We start from the raw sequence: 6,510 nt of genomic DNA, 5'->3' as shown, positions 1-6,510 counted from the left end.
TTACTTGTCTGTTTTAAATGTTTACATAAACTTAATCTTTATAAATAAAGTTTTATACTGCATATTTAACTTTCTATGTATAGAAAGACTTACATTTTACAGCAATATGATCATTGTGTCTTTACAAGCTCAAAGCCACGTTACCAGTTGCTTCCTTAACTGAAAGATAAGACTGCTTCCTATTCATGTTAGTTTAATGAAGGGACAACTTTGTATCCTTCCCAGATTGCTCATCTCTATTTTTGACCTCCTGTGCTCAGTAAATTATACATCAGAATACGCAGTAAAATACATCTGTTACATCAGAAGCTATTTCTCATCCTTCTGAAGTTGTGCAGCATTAGTGCTAAGCACCAATTCAAGATAATGCAAGGTGATATAAACTCATTCTTTTAGACCTGCTTAGACCAATCTATGTGACAGTCTCGTTTGTAACTTGTATACTGGGATGGGCGTGGAGGGTGTAATGTAAATTAAAGAAGGGTAGAAGTCACTCTAAACTCTGTTAGGCTGCCTTTAGTATTTCTCTAGTCTAGCCCATAGTCACATGACTAAGACCAGGCTACACTCAGAGTAAAACCCTAAGTTAAACGAAAGGCATTTGGGTTCAACTGTATCAGATCAGTTTCTCATTAGGCTTCCCTAAATTAATTTTTGCAGCTGTCCTAACATTTTCAGTTTCGAAACTCATTGATCCAGCACTCGGAAGTTTCAGTTGTGTGTACTATGTTGACACAAGGTGCCAGTACTTTATCTTGTAACCGTTATGGGGTGAATGAACCTAGATTTAGATTATGTCATCATCAACAGTCATCAATCTCCCTCTTTTCCAAAGAATAAAAAATAGTTTAGTCCTTGATCTCTTGATTATAAATAAGAAGCCATGAAGCTCTTTTCTTTCTTAGGGTAGTTTGTTTATTTTTTTATTTTTTGACACATCAAGCTTGGACTACTAGGGAGGAAATGTAAAACTAGCACTGGATTGTTTTTGTTGTTTAAAAGAAAGAAAAAAAAGTAACCTTCTCTGAACAGTTACTGACTATATCTATTAAAAAAAACCTTCTTTAGTTGACTTTCAAACTTTTTTTTTTTTTTAGTAGGTAGGTCACTCCCATTCAAGTTTAGAGCATAACTCACAGGGGTTTTCTCCTCCCTGAGAGTCTCAGTAAAATTTGCAAGAGCTTCAACCTTGACTATATAGTTCCTAGAGTTAGTGGTGATAGACTCTGTGTTATTATTTCACCCCTTTAAAGGGTAGTTTTCTCACACCTTTTGTATTTCCACTCTGAGGGCTTTTCTACACATGGAGATTTTCCTGATTAACCCTGTAGATCAGGGGTCTCAAACTCAAATGACCCCGAGGGCCGCATGAGGACTAGTGCATTGGCCCGAGGGCTGCATCACTGACACGCCCCCTTGCTGCCCCTGGCCCCACCCCCAATCTACCCCTTCCATGAGGCCCCGCCCCTGCCCTGTCTCTTCTCCACCTCCTCCCCTAAGTGCGTGGCTCCCCGCTCCTCCCTCCTGGAAAGTGCTAAGCACCACCAACAGCTGTTTGGTGGCTTGGCGGTGGGGCACTTAGGCGGCGGGTCCCGGAACAGAAGGGGCCCCCACCGGGCTGCGCCACCGCGGCCGGGCCTCTTTCCCCCCGGCCGGTCCCGCTTCCCCCCGCCCGGCCCCGCCCGCCCCCGCCCGGCGGGTCTCGCTCCTTCCCCCGGCCCGCCCGCCCCGCGGGTCCCGCTTCCCACCCAGGCCCCGGCCCAGCCCGGCCCCGGCGGCTCCCGCTTCCCCCGCCTTACCCGAGCGCGTCTCCGGCGAGGCCGGAGCTTCGTCCCGCGCAGAGCCGCGTGAGGGGCGGGCTGGGAGCTCCATGCCGAGCGCAGCGCTCAGCCCAGAGCTCCCAGCCCCGCCCCCTCCCCACGCGGCTCGGATCGGGGTGGGGCTCAGGCGCTCGGACGGAGACTCGGCGCTCTATGCGCCGAGGCTCCAGGAGAGGGGCGGAGGCGGGAGCCTCCGCTTTTCTCTTGGGGGCCCCTGCGGAGCCCAGGGCCCGGGGCAAATTGCCCCCTTTGCCCCCCCCTCTGGGCGGCCCTGGGGAGCTCCGCGGGCCGCATGTTTGAGACCCCTGCTGTAGATGGACACTCTGTTACTCTGGGAATAAATGAGGAACAAGTCCAGGTGCAGACAAGACCTAAGGTAAAAGTGGGGGAAGTCAGAATTTGGTACTTGTGATCTGTCAAAACAATCCTACAGCTATTGACTGCCTCATTCAATACTAGTACAAACCAACTGTCCATATCCTGATTTGCAAGACCCTCCACAAGATGGCATTATTGACATGGCTTGGATCATCTCCACCACCTCAACAAGAAGCATATAACTGTCCAGAGATGATTTATGAAACTGGGTTGCAGCTTTCTCTGTAGCTGTAGTACAGCTGTGGAAGTACTGAGAGGATATTACCCCACATCTTGCCATTAATTTCAGAAATGCAAGACCTCCTTTTTCTTAAGTTACCTATTCCAGCAATTGCAGCTATATTATGTGGTTGTGGTAGGGTAATGCAGTAGGGGGAAGAGGAAGATGGATTAGAAAAAATCCTTATGCTTACAGAGGGCTGGGAAAGGAGTTACAGGGAGGAGCTAGAACAGCTCAATTTTGATCAGCCTTGGTAACCTCCTAGATGCTCAAATACATGCAGTAACATACAGTGTACATGAGTAAAGTAAAATAACTAGATCACATTTCCCAGAATATTCTTGAAAAGGGTTCTTTAGGGTTGAAAGAAGCTTTTAATCCCTCTGTAGGTGGTAGCAACACACTAAACCCTGGTCTGCACTAGGAACTTACATCAGTACAGTTTTCTCTCAGGAGAGTGAAAAATTCACAGGACAGAGACCTGGTCTACACTAGGCGTTTAAATCGGTTTTAGGAGCGTAAAACCGATTTAACGCCACAACAGTCCACACTAGGAGGCACCTTATATCGATTTTAATGGCTCTTTAAATCGGTTTCTGTACTCCTCCCCGACGAGAGGAGTAGCGCTAATATCGGTATTAACATATCGGAATAGGGTTAGTGTGGCCGCAAATCGACGGTATTGGCCTCCGGGCGGTATCCCACAGTGCACCACTGACCGCTCTGGACAGCATTCTCAACTCGGATGCACTGGCCAGGTAGACAGGAAAAGCCCCGCGAACTTTTGAAATTCATTTCCTGCTTCCCCAGCGTGGAGAGCTCATCATCACAGGTGACCACGCACAGCTCATCAGCACAGTTAACAATGCAGTCTCCTGAGAATCGAAAAAGAGCCCCAGCATGGACCGCTCGGGAGGTACTGGATCTGATCGCTATATGGGGAGAGGATTCAGTGCTAACAGAACTGCGTTCCAAAAGACGAAATGAAAAAGTATTTGAAAGAATTTCTAAGGCTATGACAGATAAAGGCCACAGCAGGGACTCAGTGCAGTGCAGAGTGAAAGTTAAGGAGCTCAGACAAGCCTACCAGAAAACCAAAAAAGCAAACGGAAGGTTCGGGGCAGGTCGAAAAACATGCCGCTTCTATGCTGAGCTGCATGCAATTTTAGGGGGCTGCGCCACAAGTACCCCACCCCTGACCGTGGATGCCGAGGTGGGGGTTGTAATCTCTGCCATGTCTGAGGATTATGCAGACGGGGAAGATGAAGATGAAGAAGAAGAGGAAGACCTAGCAGAGAGCACACAGCACTCCGTGACCCCCAGCAGCCAGGAGCTTTTTATCACCCTGACGGAATTACCCTGCTCCCAGCCCTCACAAGCAACTATTCCAGACAATGACGCCATGGAAGGGAGCTCTGGTGAGTGTACCTTTGCAAATAGCAAACATTGTTTTTTAAGCAAGCCTTTTTTAATGATTGATTTGCCCTGAGGACTTGGGATGCATTCGCAGACAGTATAGTTACTTAGAAAAGTTTGTTAACATGTCCGGGGATTGAGAGGAAATCCTCCAGGGACATCTCGATGAAGCGCTCCTGTAGGTACTCCAGAAGCCTTTGCAGAAGGTTTCTGGGCAAGGCATCCTTGTTCCGCCCACCATGGTAGGACACTTTACCATGCCATGCATGTAGCAAGTAATCAGGTATCATTGCGTGGCAAAGCATAGCAGCGTATGGTCCCGGTGACTGCTGGCATTCAAGAAGCATCCGCTCTTTATCTTGTTCTGTTATCCTCAGCAAAGTGATATCGTTCAGGATAACCTGGTTAAAAATCAGGAATTTAAGTAAGGGGGGTGGCCATTTTTCTACTGGGTTTGTGGAATGCAGCAGCTTAAAAAAAACACTTTCCTGCACGTAGCGAAGCAGGGGGAGGGGAGGAGTGAAATGCCGATGATCTTTTCTGTGTTTGGTCACCGGCGATCTTCCCCAAGCTACCAGACACGCAGTGGGGGGGGGGGGAAGGTTGTTGATTAGCAGGGAGCTAGCGTGGTATTAGCCATGCGTTGGGGGGGAGGGGTAAATCACTGCAGAAGCCGAAAGACAGTGGCTTACCATGGCCGCATGCAAGCTGAATTCTGATGCCTGGACCTGTGTCTGTGAGATCTGTAACTCCAGAGCTGCAAGCACTCACTATTAAGATGAAAAATGCGACCTTGTAGGGAAATCACATGTGCTAGGTGAATAGTGCTGTTCACTGTGAAACAGTATAACCATTGTTCTGTAAAATGTATCTTTCTAAATATTTATCTCCATGCAGCTGCAAATTTTTCAACCATCCCTCCTCCATCCCAAAGGCTAGCACAGATAAGGCGGAGAAAAAAGAAGACGCGAGATGAGATGTTCTCGGATATTATGGAAGTTACACGCAATGAAAGAGCTCATCTGAATGAGTGGAAGGACGTGGTTTCAAATTACAGGAAAGAGGCCAGTGAACGTGAGGACAGGAGGGACAACTGAGATGAGAGGTGGCGGCAGGAAGACCGGCAGGAAAATCAGCGGTTGCAGCAGGAAGATCAGCGGTGGCGGGATGCAACTCTGGGGCTGCTGCGTGATCAAACTGACATGCTCCGGCGTCTTGTGGAGCTTCAGGAATGGCAGCAGGATCACAGAGTGCCGCTGCAGCCCCTGTATAACCACCCTCAACCCTCACCATGTTCCACATCCTCCTCACCCAGACGTGTAAGAACGCGTGGGGGGAGGCTCTGTGCACCCGCCCACTCCACCCCCGTGGACAGCCCAACCAGAAGGATGTCGTTACTCTGAATTTTTTTTTTAATGGCCTTCTCCATCCCTCCTATCCTCCTCCCAAATCACACCCTTACTTCTCTCCCTCTTTTTATAATGAATCAATAAAGAATTCATGCTTTTTAAATGAGTGACTTTATTTGCATAAGTAAGCTGTACTCGAAGGGGGAGGGGGAGTTGCTTACAGGGACTGAGTCAATCAAGGGGGTTGGGTGTTCATCAACAAACACAGCAGTCACACTGTACCCTGGCCATTGATGAAGCTCGTTTTCAAAGCTTCTCTGATGCGCACCGCTTCCTGGTGTGCTCTTCTAATCTCCCTGGTGTCTGGCTGCGCGTAATCAGCGGCCAGGTGATTTGCCTCAGCCTCCCACCCCGCCATAAAGGTCTCCCCCTTACTCTCACAGAGATTGTGGAGAATACAGCAAGCAGCAATAACATAGGGGACATTGGTTTGGCTGAGGTCTGAGCGAGTCAGTAATGTGTGCCAGCGCGCTTTAAACGGCCAAATGCACATTCCACCACCATTCTGCACTTGCTCAGCCTGTAATTGAACAGATCCTGACCACTGTCCAGGCTGCCTGTGTATGGCTTCATGAGCCATGGCATCAAGGGGTAGGCTGGGTCCCCCAGGATAACGACAGGCATTTCAACATCCCCAACTGTTATTTTCTGGTCTGGGAAGTAATTCCCTTGCTGCAGCCGTTTAAACAGAGTAGTGCTTCTGAAGACGTAAGCATCATGAACCCTCCCTGGCCATCCCACGTGGATGTTTGTGAAACGTCCCTTGTGATCCACCAGTGCTTGCAGCACCATTGAAAAGTACCCCTTCCGGTTTACGACTGGGTGCCCTGGTGCTGCGGTGCCAAGATAGGGATATGGGTTCCATCTATCACCCCCCCACCGTTAGGGAATCCCAGTGCAGCAAAGCCATCCACTATGGCATGCACGTTTCCCAGAGTCACAACCTTTCGTAGCAGCAGCTTAGTGATTGCTTTGGCTACTTGCATCACAGCAGCCCCCACAGTAGATTTTCCAACTCCAAATTGATTCCCGACTGACCGGTAGCTGTCTGGCATTGCAAGCTTCCACAGGGCTATCGCCACTCGCTTCTCTACTGTGAGGGCTGCTCTCATCTTGGTATTATGGCGTTTCAGGGCAGGGGCAAGCAAGTCACAAAGTTCCATGAAAGTGCCCTTACGCATGCGAAAGTTTCGCAGCCACTGGGAATCGTCCCACACCTGCAACACAATGCGGTCTGACCAGTCAGTGCTTGTTTCCCGGGCCCAAA

This window comes from Mauremys reevesii, linkage group 16 (genome assembly GCF_016161935.1).
Source record: "Mauremys reevesii isolate NIE-2019 linkage group 16, ASM1616193v1, whole genome shotgun sequence".
Lineage (NCBI taxonomy): Eukaryota > Metazoa > Chordata > Testudines > Geoemydidae > Mauremys > Mauremys reevesii.
This window is presented reverse-complemented; position numbering follows the sequence as displayed.